Genomic DNA, 24,833 nt, shown 5'->3' on the forward strand with positions numbered 1-24,833 from the left:
AAAAAAGGAAATCGTTTGAAAATTTGAAAAAGTGAATACACTGTGGTAGACTAAAATAATGAAGTAAAATAGAATTTGATGAAGTTTACATAAGAGTAAAAATATAGTTAAAATATTAAAGAAAAATATTTTTAATATAAATTGAAAATAAAAATGAAGTTTTCTCTTCCTGTATTCAAGAAAAAGTGAAGAAACAAAAAAGTGAAAGAGGAAAAAGAAAAACAAGGAAATCGTTTGAAAATTTGAAAAAGTGAATACACTGAAGTAGACTAAAATAAAATGATGGAAGTAAAGTAGAATTTGAAAAAATTACACAAAAATAAAAATATAGTAAAAAAATTAAAGACAAATATTTTTAATAAAAATTGAAAATAAAAATGAATTTTTTCTCTTTCTGTATTCAAAAAAAAGAAAAGAAGTGAAAAAGAGAAACAAAAAAAAAAAGGGAAGAAAATTGAATAGATGGACCTGCTAACAGATTGAAATAGGACTGAAATTCCTTCATTTTCCCCCAGAAGTCAAACTACAAAGCCCCTTACAGTCCACAAACTAAGCAGGCCCATTCTTCTGAAGAGCTAGGCTGGCCCGGTTGGGTGGGGCCTAGTGCAATGGCTCCGCTCGCCACCAGATGGCGCTGCCAGCCCCACTGGGGTGGGTTGTTGTGGCCCTTGTAGGTGCGTATGCGCATGTGCGGGAGCTGTGAAAACTGCACCTCCCAGCTACCCCGTCTGTTCTTCCAGATCAGCGATCGCGCACCTGTCCTCTGTCTTCAGTTTTCGTCCACTCCCCACTTCTTCACTGTCTGTGACCAGTCCCCAGGCAGTACCTCCCTCCTGCGTTTTGTCTCAGATGCGGCTGTTTCCCCCCCCCCCCCCCCCCCGCCCCTTACTCCTGAAGGACTGCGGCTTTGACCCGCTCTGCCTCTCTGCGGGAGAGTCTCACCGAGCAATGGCCGAACGATGGCCGAATGTCAGCTGCGCGCAGGAACGCCTGCTGGACCCTGCTGGTGCCGGAGCCCCGAGACTGCGGCCGGGTGCCAGCCCGCCCCAGAAAAGTTCCTGAGACAGCGTAGCAGCAGCTTTTCAGGGATTATGGGAAATCGCAACACACACCGGGCACCAGGCTTCACCCTTAACAACCTTGTTCCAGCACCAGCGAATGTGGCCGCTTTCTGGGGTCTGCTGGGACCAGGTGGCTTCAACAGTCTCCACCAAATGTCCTTCCGGCAGTGGAACCGCTTTTCCCCGTGTGGCCAGAGAACCTCCCGGACCCCACTCGGCTCCCGGGGATCGCCCTTCCCACCAGAGCACCGCCAGGTATGGAAACGCGGAGTTGCAGCCTTTGTGCTCCCCTTGTTTACAGTCTTAATGGAATTTAAACCCTCGCCTTTCTCCCTTCTCCTTTCTCCCTTTTTAGTTTAGTCCCTGCGGCTGTTTCCAATTTTCCACTTTCTCTCCAGCTGCTTTTGGGGAGGGGTGCTTTTCCCGTATCCTCCCCCCCTCCCCAGTCTTCCCCCTCTCTCCGCCCACAAGAGGGTTTCCCTACCTTTCGGGGTTTCTTGCTCCCCAAGTTCAGCTCTTTGTGTCGCGTACCTGCTGAATTCTGTGGTTTAGGTTGTGCAGATTGTTGTGTTAATCTTCCACTCGGTTTTCTAGGTGTGTAGGATGGTTTAGTGTTGGTCTGGCTGTATTTCATGGACGCGAGACACACAAAAAACTTCCATGCTGTTCTGCCATCTTGGCTCCTCCTTTCACAAATCATTCTTGATGACACAACAAAATTGTCAAGGTGGAAACTTGCTCAAACAACTCTGCACTGTTCTTTATATTTGTTGCTTTGTTTTCAAAGCAGACACACTGGCGAAAAAGGTCCTAATTTGTGTTGATTTAATTGACAAGTGAAAAAAGAAATCATGAAGAATGTTATATGGAAGTCTGCCACAATCTGGAATACACAGATTTCTGTTTTTTTTTTTCTTTTCTAAGTTTTAATTTAAATTCCAGTTAGTTAACATATAGAATAATAGTATGGAATGCACTGATTTCTTTTTATTTCAGTCCGTTATTTAAAATTTACATATTTCTTAGGCATAAAAAAACCAATTAGACATGGTTCTTGGGAGTTCTACTTACCATCCTATCCTTGTGAAGCCCCACAACTTGCAGCAAAGATACAGGGTTTTATTTTATTTATTTATTTATTTATTTTCATTTTCGGTTAGTTGGATAGTTTGGGGCACACAGCTACACAAACTGAAACAAATATATTTGCAGAATATTTTGGTCATATCTTTCTGGAGAATGTATCAAGGTTTATCTGCCTCAAATATTTTTTATTATTGTCATATAAAATAAGTTATAGCATCCATACTTTAAAGGATTTTAGAATTAAGCATATTGCAACAAATATATACTATTTTTCCACACCTATTATGAATATTTAAGACACTTGATCATATTGACGCAAAAATACTTAAAATCATGTGGGAAAGTTGTAGTTTTAATCTCACTATAATAAATTTGTGTGTTTGACTGCCAAGGAGGTACTTGGCATTTGTTTTGAATTATGAATTGCCACTTACATCATGATGGTTTTTAAAATCATGATTAGGGGCAACTGGGTGCCTGAGCCGGTTAAGCGTTTGAGTCTTGGTTTTGGGTCAGGCCATGATATCACAGTTTGTGAGATCAAGCCCTGTATCGGGCTCTGTGCCAACAGTATGGAGCCCACTTGGGATTTTCAATCTCCCTCTCTCTCTGCCCCTCCCCCCCTCAACATAAATTTAAAAAACTTTAAAAAGTAAACTAAAATCATGATTAGCAGAGAAAACGTATATTGTAAATGATAAATGTATATATAGATAGATTATTATTAGAAAAATAGTTTTGGGGCGCCTGGGTGGCTCAGTCGGTTGAGCGTCCGACTTCGGCTCAGGTCACAATCTCACAGTCCGTGAGTTCGAGCCCCGGGTTGGGCTCTGGGCTGATGGCTCAGAGCCTGGAGCCTGTTTCAGATTCTGTGTCTCCCTCTCTCTCTGCCCCTCCCCCGTTCATGCTCTGTCTCTCTCTGTCCCCAAAATAAATAAACGTTAAAAAAAAAAAATTAAAAAAAACCTTTAAAAAAAAAAAAGAAAAATAGTTTCAAGATTTTAGATGGGCCAAAATCTGGAAACCGTAGCCTCATTCAAATTTCTCTTAGTGTTACTATCATCAGGTTCCCCTTTAAAATATAAACTGAACACAAAACATATCTCAGATTGTATTTTTGATGATTGGTGTGGGGAATAAGCCTAGAAATTCCCTGGAATTATGCCAATGGGTTAAGAAGGCATAAAGAATTGCAAAGCCACAGGATGCTCACACCTGAGTTTGGGTAAACAAGACAAGACAACCAAGAATAGGGAGGTGCAAAGGCACACAATACATAGGTACATGAAATAAACAAGATTAGATATTCAGGGTGGAAGCCCCCCCCCCCCCCCCCGCAATTTAGTACTATAGCAGAAAGCTGCTTTCACAGGAAGGAAGGACCAAGCTAGGTAAACTGGTAAATTGGGCTATAGACTGCTTCGCAGCAGGTGAAGCAGCCCAGAGTGGAGATGATTAAGAAACGTGCCTTGTTAACACTGAGGTCATGTGTCCTATCTGTCTCATCCCCTGGGCTAGTTAAGATAAACAGAGGTGTTCACTGTAAACAACCTTCCGCCTGGTGCCCAGATTTTGCTTTGTATTAACCCAAAACCTTAACCCCAAATATCTTCAAGACCCCCTTTTCCTCATGTCCTCAAGTTAAGGTTCACAGTTTCATTGTCTCTTTGTGTGCGTCCATCGCCACATTTGTAAGCCTTCTGATCCTAATAAAAATGGAGCTAGACCCTTATTTGGGGCTCTTGTCTTTTCCTGGACATTAGACATCTCTCACTTTTCATCCTGCGTCCTGCTCTCTTGCTAGGCAAGAGAGCACTTTAGACCCAGAGTCTACGACAGATTGGTTCAGCAGATCAAATTATGCATGCTTTGTGAGGAAGGGACACTTTTATGCTTACATTTTTATAACAAAGGGAAGAGAGTCAATTCCTTAGGAGGACACTCTACAATTAATGCCCTATTTCATGTCATGCAAACTAGTTTTGTTTCTCTGATCAAACCCTAAGCAATATAAAACATGGAAATGAAAGTTGTGGAGGCGGGAGGACTTATGGCTTGCTAAATGCTTGGATGGACCCGAATGGGAAGCCAGAGAACATAACAATAGGCTCGCTAATCAGAGAATTTGGGGAAGCAGGCTGCTTTCTCCTTGCCGGTGCCCCAACACTGCTTGAAGTAGCAGAGGTTGGCAAGTGTGTTTGAGTAAGAATTGAAGCTGCTGGCAGTTGTTGGAGCTGCAAGGACTGTGTCCCTTCAAGGTAGTAGCACCTCGAGGAGACAGGGAGCTTCAAGAAACACGAGATCCAGATGCTAACTCATCCCAGGAGGCAGCATGGCCTTCCCCAACATGCACAATGACAAGAAACAAGATCTTGCAATCAATCACATCTGTATTCCAAGACAAATGAACATGGATTATCAAATTAACAGAAAAGTAGAAAAATCAAACCTTGCTAATTACTTGAAGAAATGCAGTAACCTGAAAGAGCCATCAGCCTTAACCAGCAGAATAATTAACCATGGGACTCCTGAGGAGACTTCCCAAAGCATTTAGAGACTTAAAATAAATATATTTAGAGACAATGGACATAACTGAATTCCCACAAAGAATAGTGTTACCAAGTAGAAAAGAACATATGTTGCAACTTAAAATATCATTGTCCATGAATTAAGAATGAAAACAATCTACTGTAGAGAATGAAAAGCAGAGTGAAAAGACCTAGGTTATCTACATGGGAAAGTGAATTGGATTCATAATGAAATTTTTATTAAATACATTAAGCATGGATGGCAAAAAGCAACATTGTAAATATTCTCAAGGAAAATGAATTTGAAACTAGATTCGTCTACCCAGACATTTTAGAATTTGTGGGAAAGGATAATTGGAGGCATTTTTTGGATATGCCAAGGTTCAGAAACTTTTAACAACTACGGGATCTCCCTGAAAGAATTGTTGAAGAATGAAAAGATTCAAGGACATTTTAGGCTAAGAGAAATGGTAATACTAAGAGTAACAATAAAGCTTAAATACGTGTCTAAATAATTGTTGTCAAAAAATTGTTGCTATAATTAAAAAAGAAAAATCCCAAGAGGTTTCAAAATGGGTAGGGGTGGTGATAGGGGAGAAAAGTGGAAATATGCTAAGATGCTTTTCTTATTCAGAGGTAAGATACATTATGTTCAACTCCAGACTGTACTGGAAAAAATACATCTTTAAATGTGAGGTGAATGAAACAAAGAAAATTTGTTCCAATCATCAAAAGAAAAATATGACGGAAAAGCAAACGAGAAGGCATAAGTGGAAACCATGAACTAAGATGGTGGGAAGATAGTCAAGCAAATCAATATAAGTGTAAGGATGAACTGGAGATCATCTCAGGGCTGCAAACAACCTTAGGTAATCAGCTGTTTTCAAGGGACACTCATTTAAAGTAACAAAATTAGAGCCTCTGAAAATACTGGCATGGAAATACTGGTTGTATGAAGGAAAATAAAGCACATGTTGTAATACGGATGTCAGGTGAAAGGCAAAGCAGAAAGTTGTGCAGGGGTGGAGAGAGTGCATCAAAGTGCCAGAGTCTGCTGAGCAGAGAGTGTTCGCCAGGTCAGTTAAGAAGAGTGATGCCAAAGGGGGGAAGGTTGGAGAGCTTTAGGGACAGAGGTTTTGAAGACACTGTTATTAATGACTTGAAAGGGGATGAAAACAAGCATAGTGAAAACAACTTTCAACTTCAAAGATTCTGGGGGCTGCATCTGCACGGGAGAGTCTCATTTCAGGTAAAGTATGGAGGAGTGGGGCAAATATTTTAAAATGTCATGATGATGGGGGTGAGTGTGCAGATCGTCAAGAAAGAGACAATTCTGTAGAAAACCTCTCCGGAATGTGGGAAGAAGCTGGGGGTAAAGAAGCAGACAATAGAAAGGGGCACTGGTCTAAAGAGGACAGTTCATCTGAAGGTCTGCCCTGGGGCATGCTGGCCTCAGAGCGAGTTATATGGTGGAAGGGGTCCTGCAGCTGTGCTGAGATCCAGGCTGTCTCCAAGTGGCCAAGCGCTACTCCCAGAAGTGGAGAAGGCTTTTAGGGAGGGCTAGGATGACAAAGTAACCCTTCCTGTAGGTACCGAGTTGACACTCCATTTGGTGGCAGATGTTCTCGAAAGGAGGGCAAGAGTGGTGGTTGGTCAGACTGAGCCTCTTGCTAAGGCTGCCTCTCAAGAAATTTGCTTCAACACAGGTTCTTGAAATTTGTATGTAGCAGTGTTTTTTCCCTGTGAGAAGGCAAGGAAATACAAGAGAAATGACTTATGAGATTCTACTAGTAGACATCAGTCTGTGTGGAGGTAAATGCTCAAATGGTAGAATTAAAACACAAAATGTTGAAGGAAACTCGTTTCTTGTGGAAATAGATGTTAAATCCGTGCACCCATATACACTTCTACACACTCATACATGTTGATGAACCTTGAAATTACGGCTGCTGCATCTTCCGAGTTTTCAGAGGGGGCCAGAACACACATGGATGCATTTACGGAGGTGGGGAAAGGGTGTTTGGGAGATGAGGATTTCCTCTGGAGGATATCCTAGTCATTTCTCGTCTATTCTCATAGACCCTGCACGGTGGGAATCCTGGCTCTACCATTTACTGGTTTTGTGATACTTGTATGCAAAATAACATGATAATCGTATTTAATTCACAGGGCCATTGTGAGAATTAAATCAATCAATCAAAGTAATGTGCCTAGCCTTACATCTGGCTCATTGAATGTTCAATAACTGTTATTATCATAATTATTCTTCTTTTCCTCTTCTTGGTTATTTGCCAGGAGAGGAAAGAACAAATAAACAAAAATATATCCGAAATGTGAAACCTAGCAAAATAGTGAAATTTTGATAGGAACTTCTGTTATATGTAGGAGAGCAGGTAGGGAGACAGGTTGATCTGTATATAGCTGTATCTGCTAGGTATAGTTGGAATATGTAGTCTTATGGAAAGTTCTTCACCAGAGGAACACATTTATATATATATCACCTCTTATCAGATATTAAAATAGATACTTTAGAATTTTACATACCCCCTAATATGCCTATCTATGACTACTATTAATAATAACAATAAGACTTTCAGAACATATCCATGTCTCAAAAATTTCACATTTATTTTGAAAAAAAATCTAACCTTTAAAAAGTCTAGTTTGGAAAGCAGTGTTTTAAATATTTTGCTTATAAATGTGCTGCTGACTAGTCAGATTTATTTTTCTTACTAGAGGTAAATACAATGTGGTTATTTTACTATCAGATACAGTAGCTTCTTCTTTCCTGGGATGATAAATACTAAATATCATCCCCCTCTTTTTTAGTTCCTTTACCTCTCTTCCTCTCTGTCTACCCTTCCTCTCTGCCTCTCTATATACAGGAATTTTTTACAGAATATTGCACACTTTTTTTTTCCTGCTAGAGAATGGGGTAAATGGATGTTGTAAGATATTTTAATTTTTTTAATGTTTATTTATTTTGAGAAAGAGGAGACAGAGCGTGAGCAGGGGAGAGGCAGAGAGAGAGGGAGACACAGAATCTGAAACAGATTCCAGGCTCCAGGCTGTCAGTACTAAGCCCAATGCAGGGCTTGAACTCACGAACTGAGAGATCATGACCTGAGCTGAAGTCGGATGTTTAACTGACTGAGCCCCCCGGGCGCCCGTGTTGTAACATATTTTAAAATGCAGGGTACAGATAATCTCTTCTGAAGCAAACAGCAAAGACTTTGTTCTTTATTTTTGAAACCTTATTTGAAGTGTAACAAACCTAGAAAAAAGAGGACAATCCTAACTGAACGGCCCAATGACTTACCACAAAGTGAACTCATTTATACTCTAGAGCAGGTCATTACACTGATCGTTTCAGCGCCAGAGGGGCCGTTTATGTCTCCACCCAGTCATTAATCTGTCCGCCCTTAAAAAGAAAATAAGTATCATTAAATCTTAAAATTGAGTTTTATCTGTTTATTACTTAAAGTAAATTGAATCATAAAATTGCATTTTTTTTTTTGTATGTGTGTTAGGCATCTTTCACACAAGATCTTCAGATTATTTCTTCAAGTTGTTTCATGTAGCTATTGTTTGTTCTTTACATGCTCACTAGTGGGCAATCCATTGCTGATTAGCACTTGAGTTGTTTCCTGTATTTGCTAAGGGTAATTCAGCCCTGAACTTTCTTGTACCTGGGTCTTGATACCCACGGGCATACACCTGAAATATTCTGAAGGATGGAATTGTGTTGATGTTCAACTTTAGTGTATCTTGACTTCCACACAGTGCTCCAAAGTGATTGGACCAATGGGTGCTCACACCCCCAGAGTGGGAGAATGTCTTTGTCCTACAGCCTTGGCAACAGTGGGCGTAGTAAGTGGCTCTTTTCTTTAATCATTTGGAAGGTGTGCAATAATAACTCCTATAGAATATATTGATCACGATTGTACCTCCGTGCTTAATCATTACAATTAGTAATCTTTGGTGCATTGTTTGTTTGGGATGTCTTTCTAAAATTTTCTGGCAGTTGGGCTCCTCGCTGGCTCAGTTGGAAGAGCATGTGATTCTTGATCTTGGGGTTCAAGTTTAAGCTCCATGTTGGATGTAGAGATTACTTGAATAAAACTTATTTTTTTTTTTCTGTCACTGTTTTGATTATTCTAGATAGGAGCTGTTTTTCAGTGTGTATTCTGTAAATATCTTCTCTCACTCTGGCTTGGCTTTTCAATTTGTTAAAAGTGTTTTTTGGTGAAGAAGAGTTTCTACTTCAGGAAGTCCAATTTATCAATATTTTTTCTCTGTAGTGTTAGTGTTCTTAATGTCTTAAATCTTTTTCTTTACCAAACTCATGAACTTATTTCTCTATGTTACTTCAAAGTGTGTGTGTGTGTGTGTGTACAAAAGCACATATTTTCTTTGCTTCTAATGCTTTTATCAGGATTTTGTTATCAAGTCTAAGGTAGAAAACAAAATTACTTGTTGCATATTCTCATTTTTTTCTTATTTCTTGAAGAGATGTCTATGACTGACGTGACTTGTTTCTCAAATGTTTGGTTGAATTCCCTAGAATAAAATCATCTGGACCTTGAGATTTTTTTAGGAAGATATTTAGTTGTATACTCCATCTAGGTTTTTCAAATTTTAGTTTTCTCTTTCATAAGGTTTAAGAAGTTTTCATTACTTTGTTGATTCAATTTCAGTTTTCCAATGTATTGGTGAACATTTGTTCATAATACATTCTTACATTAATTTTATACCCATAGACTCTGTAGTAAAGTCCCTATTTATTCCAGATATTCTTTTCACATTTTCTTTCAATTGTTCTTGCCAAGAATTTATCAAGTGTATTAGTTTTTTCAGAAAGCGATAATTTTTTTTGCTGATCTCCTCAATCTATTTTCTACTGTTACTCCTATTATTACTTTCTTTCTATTTTAGGGGATATAATTTTTATTAAAGTATAATTAATAGACAATGCTATATTAGTTTCAGCTGTATAACATATTGATTAAATAATTTTATATGTTACTTAGTGCTCTCATGGTAAGTGTGGTTACCATCTGTCACCAGTGTTGTTATATTATTGACTATATTCCCTATGCTGTACTTTTCATAGTTCCCTTTATCTATTGCACCCATTTTCCCCCCCCCCCCCCCCTCTGGCAACCACTGTATTTAAGAGTATGTTTTTTGGTTTGTTTGCGTTTTAAATTCTGCATATAAGTGAAATCATATGGTACTTGTCTTTCTCTGTCTGACTTATTTCACTTAGCATAATACCCACCTGGTCTATTCATGTTATTGGAAATGGCAAGATTTCATTCTTTTTTATGGCTGAGTAATGGGCCACATCCTCCTTATGAATTCATTTATTGATGGACATGTGTGTTGCTTCCATATCTTGGCATTAGTAAATCACGCTGCTATAAACATAGGGCTGCATATATCTTTTCAAATTACTATTTTGATTTTCTTTAATAAATACCCAGCTGTGGGATTACTGGATCATATGGTATTTCTAGACCACTTTCTTACATCCTATACAAAAATAAACTCAAAATAGATTAAAGATGTAAATGTGAGACCTCAAACCATAAAACTTCTAGAAGAAAACATAGGCATTAATCACTTTAACATTGGCCAGAGCAACATATTTCTGGATATGCTCCTTGGGCACGGGAGACAAATGCAAAAATAAACTACTGGGATCACACCAAAATAAATAAGCTTTACACAGTGAAGGAAACCATCAACAAAACAAAAAGGTGATCTGCTGAATGGGAGAAGATATTTGCAAATGATATGTCTAATAATGGGTTAATATCCAAAGTATATAAAGAACATACAACTCAACACTAAAAAAAACCAAAATAATCTGATTAAAAATGGGCACAGAATGTAATTTGTTATGAATTTCATTTCACAGGGGTATGCTTAACTCATTTTTCAGCCTTTTTCTTCTTCTGTATATATATTAAAGGCTATATAATATTATTTAAGTATTGTTTTGCTGTATTCTACAAGTTTTTATAATTGTATTTCAATTATCACTCAGTTCACAGCATGTTATTCTAAAAAATAAAATTAAATAAAATAAATATTTTATTTCGCCTGATTTGTCCTTCTTCTGGTGTTCTTTATGTAGATTTCAATTTCTGACCATCATTTTACTTCTCTCTGAATAACTTCTTTCAACAATTCTTGCAAAGATCTATTGTTGATAAATTCCCTGTTTCAGTCCATCATCAACCTAGAGATTAGGCAAGGTATATCCAGAAAAGTAGGAACCCCTTTGTTTATTTGAAACAAAGTGAATATAGAGCAAATCATTTTAACAGAAGTAATGGGAGACCTAGAAGTCAAATGAAGGTTTGTGATTTCACTAGAACAGAAAGCATAGGGAGCCTGTAGGACCAGCTGTCTGGAGGGACATAAAGAATCAGTTAGCCGAGGGTAGAACTTAGAGCTCCAGCAGCCTGTCAAGTAGGGATCAAATTGGAGTGCAGAAGGTGGCAGTGATGGAGATAAGGTTTGGGGTGGAGAACAAGGAGAAGAGACATAGTAGCTTCTTCCCTGCCTACTCTCCAGTGTTCCAGTGGACCAACTACAGTGGAAGACCTGAAAAAAAAAGGCCAGGGAAAGAGGCCCTTTCAGTGGTCAGGTATGTGTTTTTTATGGCAATATAGGCAAAGTGTGAGGAATCCATCTGAGGGCAAAAGACCCAGAGGCATTCAAATATTACATTTGTTAATATTTTAGATGCATTCATTCATTCAAGAAAAATTTGTCGATCATCATACAATGACAAATACTAGCATGGTAGGTGCTGGAAAATAGAAGGATTAGGCAAATTAAGCAAACAATTATTAGAGTAATGGATTGTTAGGAAAGAGAGCTGCAGCATTGTGTGCCTCTGTATCAGGGAAGGTGAATCTGGACCAGGTAATTAGCCTATCTTCTCTTCCCACCTCTCTGAGAAGTGAACCTAATAGTTACATCTGTAGGCGAGGCAGGAGAAAGTTAGGACGATAGAGTGAGGAAGAAGGTCGTAGGCAGAGGGAAAACCATGTTTGAATACAAGAAGCTAAGAGTACAATACACTATGAAGTTGAAGGAATATGGTTATGGCCGAAGTCCCTTGGGAGAAAGGGGCAGCAAAATTTCCTGGAGACTCAGCTGGTGCAGTTTGCAGAAGCCAGAATGTACGGCTCTTTGAAAGCTGCCAAAGTTTTGGATATCATTCTCTAAAGAGTAAAATATAGAAAAAAATAGTTGTAACCAGACATAGATTTTTAAGGGATTTCTTTTACTGCAGGTGGTAAACTGACCACAAGCTCTGTAACACTCAGACGGAAAACATGGATGTGGTTCAGGAAAGAGATGATAAGAGCTTGGATGTTGGAGGCTGAAGTAAGGAAAGCAATCATAAGTGGAGCCCAGAAATATTTATTCAGAAAAGATACATAAGATTTGGTGAAAATAGGTGGTTTGGCCAATGCACAGACTTCTGGAGTAATTGCCTTAAATCTATCATTGAAACCATAGAAGCAACAATTACTTCATGGGGAGAGGAAAGACTCCTGAGTGAATAGAGAAAGCAGTAAAAAGACCGAAATAATAGTGGCCAGAGTCCACTTCCACCTTCAGAGTCTCCTTATCTCACTAGCAAATCAAGTCAATTACTGAGAGCAATGTTTGTACTTCCCTGTCAGTAAAAGAGATTTACTATTTTGTTTTATTTATTTTATTTAAGTATAGTTGACACACAATGTTACATTAGCTTCTGGTGTATGACATAGCAATTGGACAAGTCTATGCATTATGCTGTGCTCACCATAAAGGAGATTTAGATTCTCATTTGCCTTAGTGATTTCTCCAATAACAAGACTGCTGGACTCATGGCCCAACAGTGAAGAGAACCAGTGCAAATGACCAGGAATGGAGCTGAAAATAGACTCGGTTTAGATTGCCAATCCCTTGCTATGGATTTAATCCAGTTCTTTTGCTGTGGTGACATCTTGCCCCCCTCAACTCTTCTCTTCCCTCTAGTTTGGCCCAAACTTACTTCTTTCAGAGCTCTGTGTCCAACACTTATGGAAAAAAATGAGACCTTAAGAAACTTTTGTAGAAATGCTTGAAAATCAATTGCTTTTATTCCAGGACCAAAAAATCACAATACTTCATTTTCTTTTACTTTGGTGGCACTGAAAATGTGCTAGCCTTCTGTACTAAAAAAAGAAGTTGTTTAAAATTTATTATTGCTAAGGAAACTTGAGAAACACTATTTGTCAAATATTAAATATCACCATGCCTAACCTGTGGTGAAGGCAGAAAATATTCATTTACAAGAATTTGTTTTACATATCACATAAGGGGAATAAAATGATTTTCTAGAAAAGTCAACATCTGCTATTTTTCTCAGATCTAGCTGTGGAAGATATTGGAAGGAGGCTGGACCCTGAAGCCAGAGAGCCTAGTTCAACTCCCTGCCTGGTTACTCCTGATTGTGTGAAATATGGCCAGTTGCTTAAATACTCTGGGAATCAGTTCTCCCAGCTACACAGTCCATACTGGTGCTATGTGGATGAAGAAGATGAGGCACAATATACATAAATAATGATGGTACAAATATGCTAAGTTATTTTAGGCATGATAAATTTTAACGCAAAATGATGTGACTTCTATAAAACGAAGTTGGTCAATTGTTTGTGAATTTTTTATGCCATTGATAGGTTTCCATACATCAAGATGCGTTCATTGAAAAAACCCACACATTTGTGAAATTATTGATTGAGAATATTGACTTAGCATGGGATTGTAGAGGGAAGGAAAACTATAGTTGGTTTACAAAGAAATATATTTGACAGCCTGTCACTGCCTTAACCTGTTAAGTTTATTTAAGGTAAGTGATGTAAGAAAACAATTCATTCTTATATAAGCAATTAATGTCAATGAATATCTTATATATCAACTATTTATCCAGTAAAGAAATTTTACAAGCAGAAACCATGAGAGAAGTCTATCTTTCACACCTAAAATATAAGCCATATAAAAATTTCCTATGATTAAAAAGTATGAATATCAGCTATTTAAGGCTAGATTTGTTCACATAATAAGAAAGATGATACCAGTTCCAAACATATTTTCTATAAAAAATATACTTAGTATAACAATATTCATAGGCTTCCAAAAATATACTCAGTGATATATCTAAAGGCTACAGCAAAAAATAAAATGTCTGATTTTGAAAAGTTGTCAATGCCAGACTTCATCCATAAATATTAAAAACAAAACATGACCTGAATTACACAAATGTAAGCATTTCCTTCAATACCATAAAAAGTAAATAGTAAGTGAATGAATAATCTAAGATTCTGCATTCCCAGTTCTGCTAAATAAAATGTGATTCCTTACATAATGGTAAATTTACTGCAGAGATAAGTATCCCTTTACTCGCTTCATGCTGGCCAATCCCAAATTCCGTCCCCAAATTACTATTGGGAGAAATGGTGCATTTACAATATGATTACCATATACTATGTCAGATGAGTGAGAAATTTCTCATAAATATGAAACATGTGAGGCTACGGGTGTAATTTTATGTCTTGGATAAACATTTTATAAATGCACATGATGTTTTCCTGCTTTGTCTCCACTCTGATTAGTACGGTCTTTCCAAAGTTATGAGTTTACTCAATCTCCTGTGAGCTTCCACGGTCCCGGATGGGTTTGAATGATGTACTCTAGCCGGTCTTCCAGGTACCCTCAATAGGCTCAAATTAGTCTGCTTCTACAGAAGAAGTGCTTACTCAGTCTCCCTGCAGTAGATATTTAAGGGTTTTGGAATAAAAACAACCTCTCTTCAAACTTAGCCCTGCACTGACTAGCTTGTGTAATTTAAGACAATATGTCATTTCTAAGCCTCATTTTATTTTTATGTAAAGTGATTGCACAGTAATTATCTCTCTGAGGATTAATTATGATAGCACGTGTGAACTGTCCTACAAAATATAAACTGTTTTCTTCCTGCTTTTTTGTTTGAAGTGTGCTTTAGACACTGTCAGAGGCTCTGAGAATTTATAAGAACTTTACTCATCATAAATCTTACGTGTGATATACAAAAAGAAGGTAAAGCTTCTCGTGTCGTTCGTCTGACTGTGGATTCTTCCGGCCTGAGGCCCTGCTGGCTCATCCTCTCCTCTCTCTGTAAGATGTTGTGTTCCTCAGAGCTGATCCCCAGTCCCCAGCTCTTCTCTCTGTGCACCCTCACTGAGGCTTTGCATCCTCAAGGCTTCAATTTGCTTACAAATGGTAATAGACTCTAAATTTCTATGCATACTGCAGACTTAGCTTTCAAATCTGGTACCATAGAACCAATACACTGTTTGACATTTGGACCCAGGTAAATCACAGGGAGCTCAGAGTTCTAAAGACTTCCTGTTTCCTTCCCCATCAAGTTTACCCTCATTCTTCCCCATTTCAGTAAATGACACTGCCAGCTACCAAGTGGCATGGTCCAGAAACTCCTCCCCTTTCTTATTTCTTCTGTTTCTGTTAGTAGTCGCCTCACAACCACCAGCCGAACAGGACAGTTGTCTCCCCGTCTCTGCTGCTACATCTTGAATACAAACAAGCCAGTGTGCTCTCTTGCCATTAGTATCATGGGAGCTTCCTGTTTCTGTTCTTTTTTTATTGCTCTTCTTAACTTGCACACCCCCCAAATCATAAGAGTAAGATTTGGAAAATGTGAGTTAGATCATGTACCTGTACCTATTCAAGTGAATTTCCTGAATTTGAGTAAAATTCAGGAAATATTACATGAGATGCACAAATGTGTATAACTCAGTTCCCATTTTCCTCTGCAACATCATTTTATATCATCTATTTACATCATCAGTGTTCTTCGGTTATGTGGGTCTTAATACAACATGCTCTTTCCAGCATTGGTCATGTGTACCTTACTTCTTCAACTTCATGAGTCTTTCCTATTCTTTTGACTTTATCATAAACACTTCATTAGAGATCTCTTCTTTAAATTTCGTTTTAATGTTTATTTGTTTTTGAGAGAGAAAAAGAAAAACAGAGCATGAGGAGGGGAGGAGCAGAGAAAGAGGGAGACACAGAATTGCAAGAAGGCTCCAGGCTCTGAGCTGTCAGCACGGAGCCCGAAGCGGGGCTCGATCTCACGAACTGTGAGATCATGACCTGAGCTGAAGTCAGATGATGAACCAACTGAGACACCCAGGCGCCCCTTAGAGATCTCTTCTATAAACAAATGAAGTAGCTCTCAGCAAATTGTTTAGCTCAGTAGATTGTTTAGCATCTTTTCAACCTTTGTTATTGTCCTTTCATATAGGGCAGAGAAAAGAAAGAACAAAACTTAAATTCTATATCTCTACGTATGGTCATGACATAAGTCCTAGTTCATGGGATTTAAGTAGAAGGGGGTTTGAGGCTTCTGGGTGGTACCAACAAAAGAAACGTGTGTCTTCTTTCTGCAGGCTGGAATTAGGATGCGGTAATGTATCATTTTAGAAAGTATGGATGAAGTGAATCCCCCAGGGATGGTGGTATAACAAGATAAGAGACTTGGTTGGTGAAAATGTGTGGTTGGCACCTACTCAGATTGTTATGTAAGAAAGGAATGCTTATTAAAAAATATTTATTTATGGGGCGCCTGGGTGGCGCAGTCGGTTAAGCGTCCGACTTCAGCCAGGTCACGATCTCAGGGTCCGTGAGTTCGAGCCCCGCATCAGGCTCTGGGCTGATGGCTCGGAGCCTGGAGCCTGTTTCCGATTCTGTGTCTCCCTCTCTCTCTGCCCCTCCCCCGTTCATGCTCTGTCTCTGTCTGTCCCATAAATAAATAAAAACGTTGAAAAAAAATTAAAAAAAAATATTTATTTATAAAACCATTGTTACCTAGCATTGGTAGGTAAAATATTTTTTTATAAAACCATTGTTACCTAGGTCTCTGCATCGGTAGGTAAAATATTTTTTTTATAAAACCATTGTTACCTAGGTCTCTGTTATAGCATTTAGTCCTAAGTCTTACTAATACAGCCCCACCCCTTTTTCTCTATTTTTTTTCTCTGAGCTCTGTTTATTTCTTCCATATTTTATAATTATTAGTTTGTTTGCTTGTCAAAACTATGCCATCCCCAACAGAAAAGATGGGAGCTCTGGATGTTTTGCTGATTATTGTATGCCTAGTGTCTATTTTGGTCCATAGTTCATAGTAAGTAGGTTTGCAATACATATTTGTGAATGTACAGATAAATTGGAATGCAAAAAAGTTTGAGTAAATGTTTTAAACTTATTCTTTGTATAATGCCTTCATGTTAAAATCCCAGCAATTACTGAGGGAAATTCAGTTCTGGTGCAATCAATTGGTCTGGAGACAACTGCAGCTGAGTAACGGAAGCTCCCCAAAATGATTTCAAAGTGCAGCCAAAGTTGAAAATGACTATCATGACAGTTTCTCAGAAAAACACATTCCCTTATCAGAAATGATAAGGCATTGCCTACTGAGATATTCTGAGATTTCACATGCAACCATCTATCTGATATTTTGACTAGCTTACTGAACCAATACGTGGACAGCAGGATCAAGAGAAGAAAAAATTAATCTACAGAGATATAATGTCATTCTACTGAGTCCTTTTATAGATGGTAAAGTCAGACATAAAAATAAAGCCTGGGAAATAACTCAGAAGAATAACAGACCACAGCACGTTGCAACTTGATGTAATCTTGGATATGACTGACACTCTGCCAATGCTTTTGTTCTGATCACCTCAACAACTATCATAGTTCTGACTGCATTTGTCTGTTAGTGGCTAGCACATTAAGGTACATATCAGTAACTACACCAAAGAGCTTTTTTGTAAAGACAGCAGTTTGAGGCAAGAATTACTGATCATGCAATAGAATGCTCCATATAAATTTTCTTAGTTAATAACCAAACACACATACACATAGGATGCATGACAGATTGTATTCTGTACAGTTTCATGAATACAGAGATTTGTTTGAACCTCTGGGTAGGTTTGGCTATGTAAACAGTTTCTAACATGAGCTTCTAGATTTTCCTGTACTTTCACATTTATGATTCAATACAATGTCAATATTCCTCTGCTTTCAGAGCTAGTTCCCCTTCTATATTGATCTGCACAAAATAACTGTATCAGCACTATTAACTAACTGCAAATCTGTACTGGGGCTACTTTTCTTTCCACTATGCTGTGAAATATCAGAGCCCAATAAGGGTGATCACATTCTAATGTGTGTTCTACCAAATTCTTGCTGTAACTGGTTGGGATATTTTCTCTTTTCCTCTGCTTTACATTAATAAGAATAGTTGAAAGAATAGTGCTATCTTTTTGAGAGAAGAGAATCACTTCTTGTTTCTCAGCTAGCAGAAAAAAAATATGCTGAACTTTACAGATCTGTGTGATCATGTCCCCTGTATGTAACACTTGCATATCCTCCTTCCAGTGAAAACCTAAAGTTTAACACTAGCTCTCATTACTGTTTCTGCTTATATGAGTAAGAAAATTAAATTATATGTTGAATAGCAGAACTAGAGCTATTTTGGAATCCTACAATAGTTAAAGTTTAGCAATATTTATTAAATCATATTAGCCAAAAATAGTCACATATATTAATGTTTTATGTTAAAAAAATTACATAATTTAACATTGAGGTTAAATAATATGCTTCCAAAAAGTGATTGGGACAACCAAAAAAAAAATCAGAGAGGAAATAAAAAAAATACATGGAGACAAAGGAAATGAAACCCAATAGTCCCAAGTCTTTGGAATGCAGCAAAATCTGTTCTAAGAGGGAAGTTTATAGCAATCCAGGTCCACCTCAAGAGGCAAAAAAAAAATCTCAAATAAACAACCAAACCTTACACCCAAAGGTGTTAGAAAAACAACAAACCAAACCCAAAACCAGTAGTAGGAAGGAAATGATAAAGATGAGAGCAGAAATAAATGACGTAGAAACAAACAACAACAACAACAACAACAAAATAGTAGAATGGATCAAGGAAACCAGGAGCTGCTTCTTTGAAAGATCAAAAAAATTGATAAACCTTTAGCCATACTCATAAAAAAGAGAGAGGACTCAAGTAAAAACAATCAGAAATAATACAAAATATTTTAAGAGAATATTATGAAATCTGACATGGCAACAAATTGGACAAACTAGAAGAAATGGATAAATTCCTGGAAACATATAACTTCATAAAACCGAATCAGGAAGAAATAGAAAATTTGAAGACTGTACCAGCAATGAAATTGAATCAGTGATCCAAAACTCCCAGTAAACAAATGTTCAGGACCACACAGCTTTATAAGAAAATTCTACCAAACATTTAAAGAAGAGTTACTATCTATTCTTCTCAAACTATTTCAAAAAATAGAAGAGGAAGGAGAGCTTCCAAATTTATTCTATGAGACCAGCATTACCCTGATACCAAAACCAGATAAAAACACTACAAAAAAGAGAGAGAGCTACAGGCCAATATCTCTAATGAACATAGCTGCAAAAATTCTTGAGAAACTATCAGCCAATCAAACCCAACAATACATTTAAAAAATATTCACCATAATCAAGTGGGATTTATTCCTAGGGTGCAAGGGTGGTTTAATATTTGCAAATCGATCAGCGTCATACATCACACCAACAAGAGAAAGGATAAGAACCATGTGATTATCTCCATAGAAGCAGAAAAGTACAACATCCACTTATCATAAAAACCCTCAACAAAGTAGGTTTAGAGGGAACATACTTCAAAGTGATAAAGGCTATATGTGAAAAACAGATGACATCATAATCAATGGTGAAAAACTGAGAGCTTTTCCCCTAGGCTCAGGAACAGAACAAGGATGTCCAGTCTCACCATTTTTGTTCAACATAGTACTGGAAGTCCTAGCTACAGTAATCAGCAAGAAAAAGAAATAGAAGGTATCCAAATCAGTAAGGAAGAAGTAAAGCTGTCACTATATGCATCCTTTGTTCCAGGAAAAAAATGGTATCATCTCTGTATGTATAATCAAAAGTTGAATCTTATGCATGTTTGTAATCTACTAAATGTGTATAATATACATGTACATATAGTCTATATTTATAAAAATACATATATGCATATATAAATACAAATTAGTACTTTTTATAAAAAAATATTTTTAGTTTTTAAACATTTTATTTTTAAGTAATCTCTGCACCCAATGTGGGACTCAAACTTACAACCCTGAGATCAAGTCTCGTGCTCCACTGACTAAACCAGCCAGGTGCCCCTATAAAAAGTTTTTGAATGTTTAATTGTTCTCAAAACAATAAGAATCTTGGACAACTTTAGACACATGCCAAATAAAAATTTGTATTTATAGTATTATAGTTATATATTTATATTTGCCCAAGATATATACATAATTAAAATTATATATTGAATATGTACTAAACCATATATTCTAATACATTCATGTGGTTATTGAAATCATGAAATAAATATGTAGGGATTTATAATTGTACATTCACTGAGTATATTCCATTTCTTTAATTCTTGTAAGATAATGTACAGAACCTTGGAGTCATAATGATGAACTAATCCCAGACATTGTCTTTGTAGATTTAAAGCATAAAGTACATAGACTTAATTTGTCTAAGTACATTAGGCCCTCAATTAAATGTACTGCTATTGTTACATATCAAGCAAAAGAATTGTCAATTGTCAATTTATTGAACATGTGAAACATGACTCTGTATAATGCTATACACACAAGATACATTCTTACTGATTTTGTGGACTATGTATATATCTACTCAACTATAATTTTTCAGAGTCAATGAAAATATTTACTGTGTTGAATTTGAGGGTGAGAAGTCAAGGAAAGTGCATGGATCTTTAGTGTCAAGATTAAATTTTACTAAAAACTCATCACGCAACCAAATATACAAATGAAAACAAATATTTAGAATGGGACTCTGTGCCTTGGAATGACTGGTTCAGGTAATAGGGTATAGATATGATTTCACCTTCTGGTAAACCTTTTCTTTTCAACACTAGGGAGACTAATTATCACATAAGTTTTGAAAGAAATTCCCATGGCCCTCCTTAAAATATTTCTGGATTTTCAAAAGTGAAGCATTTGTGAAGGTTCTCACCTCGCAAGATGTCTAATTAGCTCTCCTTGTGCATTGAGACCTACAAGTTTCTTTCAAGATTCAAAGCTAAAGTTAGAAACTTAATTTCAAATGATATCAAAACTCGGTTTGATAGCACTTTGATTTTCCATATAAAATGAAATGCTTGATAAACTGTAGGTAAATTACCATGTGAAATTATAGGCATCTGTCAATGTTTCAGCCTTTTAAAAACATTTTGCAAGTTATTAAAATTATAACAGATAACTGAATTTTAATTTTCATATAAGTATGAAAAGAATGAAATTAGAACCTTATGTTAACAATTAAAGACAAAAATGATCTTCCTTTGTTTCTCTGGCACATAAATATCATTGTGAATTCTATACAGAATAACCTGTCTGTATTTAATACTTACAGCATTCTTAGCTGGATATGTATGAAAGGGATACATATACATCAAAGTTGAAATTATAAAGAGAGAGATGGCTCAGTAAATCATCTCTATGTTTTGGAACCCAACCTGTTCTAGAAGAATCTTGTTCCAGAGCTTATTAGAATTTATGCATGACAAGTGTAACATCCTTAATACATTCACAAGTTCCTATAATTTCAGAAAAAAATTGCTTAAGATATAGTTATACAAAGAATTCTTCTTTGTTTGTCTGAGTTTCTAATTTATCTGGCATCCTGTAATCTTATTTGTTAAATTTGACAGCTCTATGACAGAGAAACTTTAGAAGTAACCTAACTATTCATCAGTGGAATAATTATATAACACAACACATATCAGGCACCATTCCAAGTACTTTGCAAATTTTGCTGATAAATTTCTTGCACATCTACTCCTATTTTGAATTCTGCTTCTGAGGTGATCCAAACAAACACAGAAAGTCTATTGGTACAGGTGGTCCAGGATGTTGGTGGTGAAAGATTTGATTAATGACCCTTCTCAAGCTATGAGTTTATTATGTCTGCATACCCAAGACTTGGAAATCTTGACAATACAATCTTGTCATCAAAGCTAGTTGTATTTTCTTTTCTTTTTTTTTTTTTTTTTTAATCTTTTTTCCCCAGTGATAATGATTTCTCCATTAGGGAAATAAATTGGAATTAGCAGAGCTTATTTCCACATGCCCTGGGAATTCTTCCAATGATTTATACATAATATATTTCTTGAGACGTGGGTCATGAGATATGATGCATGTCACCACTGCCAATTATCTTGGATGTAAAATAAGAAGCAGGAAGGCAGAACACCTCACAGAGGCAAAAGCAGCTACCAGGTTTTCTTCACTCTGCTTGGGTATCAATAGACTTCCAACACTAGGGGGCAGTAAGGCGGTGTTCTCCATTCCTACACAGACCTTTGAAACAATTCCAGTGAAGAGATTTCACCAGCAGATGGCCAAGAAAGCTATTTTGATGGAGCTTAGTTTAATTATTATTTGAGGCTATCTGATGTTAAAAACTTTTTTTAAAAGTTTGAAAAATTAAAACTACTCTTACGAATAGGTATGTCATTTGGAATTATGGAGTTTCACTTGCTAATTTAAAAAATAATTTATTGGGGCGCCTGGGTGGCTCAGTTGGTTAAGCTTCCAACTCAAGTTTCTGCTCAGGTCATGATCTCACAGCTTCCTGGGTTGGAGCCCGGTGTAGGCTGGCAGGGCAGAGCCTGCTTGGGATTCTCTCCCTCTTTGCTGCTCTTGCCCTACTTTTGCTATCTCTGTCTCTCTCTCCAAAAATAAATAAACCTAAAAAAAGTTCAATAATAAAAAATAATTTATTAATTGTTTTGACAACTTGAAGGAGGGGAATTTCCTTTGATTTTTGATCAAGAATTAACATTATAAATTATAAATGTCAATTATATGATGTTCTAAAAAAGGCAAAATTATTGTGATAGAGAACAAATATGGTTTTCAGGGGATGTAAGTGGAGGGAGGAGGAACTTTGTGGATGATAAAATTGTCCTGTATTCTGATTGTGATGGTGAATACATACTATAAATTTGTAAATATCTATAAAATTTACACTAGAAAGGATATATTTTACTGCAGACATATTAAAAAATAAGTAGATGTGTGATACTGTTTATTGCCTGGCCACTGTTTTTTTGATATTTATTGAGATATTACTATGAAATCATTGAATAGTTTGTTGCAATACAATTGCAGTTGTTAAGTAGCCTTTTTTTGCAACAAAAACAGGGAATTTCATACTCAAGAAACAAGATATAATAGAGCAATATAAAATAATTAAGCCGTTTGTATAAGAAGGGATTATTAAAAAGCAAAAGAAGGCAAATTTGAAAAATAATCATACAGAAATCCTGGTATTAGAGGTATAATATTTGAAAAACAAATTTAATGTTTATTTACTTTTTTGAGAGAGAGAGAACAACAGAGTGTGAGCAAGGGAGGCACAGAGAGAGAAGGAGATACAAAATTTGAAGCAGGCTTCAGGCTCCAACCTGTCAGTACAGAGCCCAATGCAGGGCTTGAACTGATGGACCACGAGATCATGACCTGAGCCAAAGTCCAATGCTTAACCAACTGAACCACCCAGGAGCCGTGGAGATATAATATGTGAAATAAGAAGTAAGTGTCTACTCTGTAGGTACTGTATATTGAAATATTACTATTAAATTATTGAAATTACTGACAATTGAATCCCTGGTAACACATTACATAACAATTATTAAAAAAATAATAATTTGTCTTGATAAGCTTGTAAACTTGGTCAGAGATCATAGCAAATTCATTCCATAGGAATGACACAAAGTCATGAGTAAGTGTAATTACTGTGGAAGGTAATTCTTGCTGAATATGTAGTCATTTATAAAAGTATAAAGTATATTGGGACACCTGGATGGCTCAGTCAATCAAGTGTCTGACTTTTGATTTCAGCTCAGGTCATGGTTTCAGTGGTTCATGAGATTAAGCACTGAATTGGGCTCTGTGCTGACAGTACAGAGCCTGCTTGATATTCTTTCTCCCTCTCTCCCTCTCTCTCTCTCTACCCCTCCCCTGCTCTCTCTCTCTCAATCTCTCTAAAAATGAATAAATAAACTTAAAAAAATTTACAGTAGAAAGGATATTAAAAAGTCCATAGTCATGTGATATAGAAGACAAAAAACATAGGATATCTCATGACCCCCAAAATAAGAAATTATAATATAGGAAGGAGTTTGAAATAGTTTAAACATTTATTTGTAACACAAAATGTGAATGGTAAAAGCAGGAAAACTTGAAAAATAGTCATACAAAAATCTTGGATATGAAAATGTAATATTTGAAATATATATTTCACATGGACTAAATCATAAAGAATAAACACAGTGGAATAGACAATCAGTGGATTGAAAGACTGATATGAAGAAATCACTCAATGAAACATTAAAATATAAAAAAAAATAAGAGGGATTAAGTAAATTTAGACTGAGGATGATTTAAGAAATTGGAATGTGTGCTGCCTAGTGGGGCGGTTAGAAGCTTTTCTTGTTCCCTTCCTCCTAGAGTCTGTTAAGACTTGCTCTTACTGACTTATGCTGGCTCCTTATGTGAGAAAAATTGACTACTTCTATTTCCTGTTATGATCGACTGTTTTGTATCAGAATAAGCTCTAAGAGAATAAGAAAGAAAACTGAGTGCGCTTAGATTTGTAGAACTCCCAAATCAAGTAGGGCTTGAGGAGCTATGATCCTGGAATAGATGGAGAGGTGAGCCCCAAATTCAGTTTTACTTTGCAACTTGAGACATTTATGGATTCTTAGGCAGTGACTGAAAGACAGAACCTGAGCCAAGTTCTTGAGACTATCATATGTTTGGGAAGAAAAATCAGTGGGTTCAGGGCAAACAAGGAAGGAGGTCTCTAGCCAACATGCCAGATTTTCAGTGGGGAATTTTGTAGGCTCACCACATAAAAGAAAGAAAAGCAAAAATGGAACAACGTTCACAAATACTGAATCCCAGCTACCAGTCAGCTCAATCTCTGATCTAATTAAAGT

The sequence above is a fragment of the Herpailurus yagouaroundi genome, unplaced genomic scaffold (assembly GCF_014898765.1).
Source record: "Herpailurus yagouaroundi ecotype Mexico unplaced genomic scaffold, PumYag 29, whole genome shotgun sequence".
Taxonomy (NCBI): Eukaryota; Metazoa; Chordata; class Mammalia; order Carnivora; family Felidae; genus Herpailurus; species Herpailurus yagouaroundi.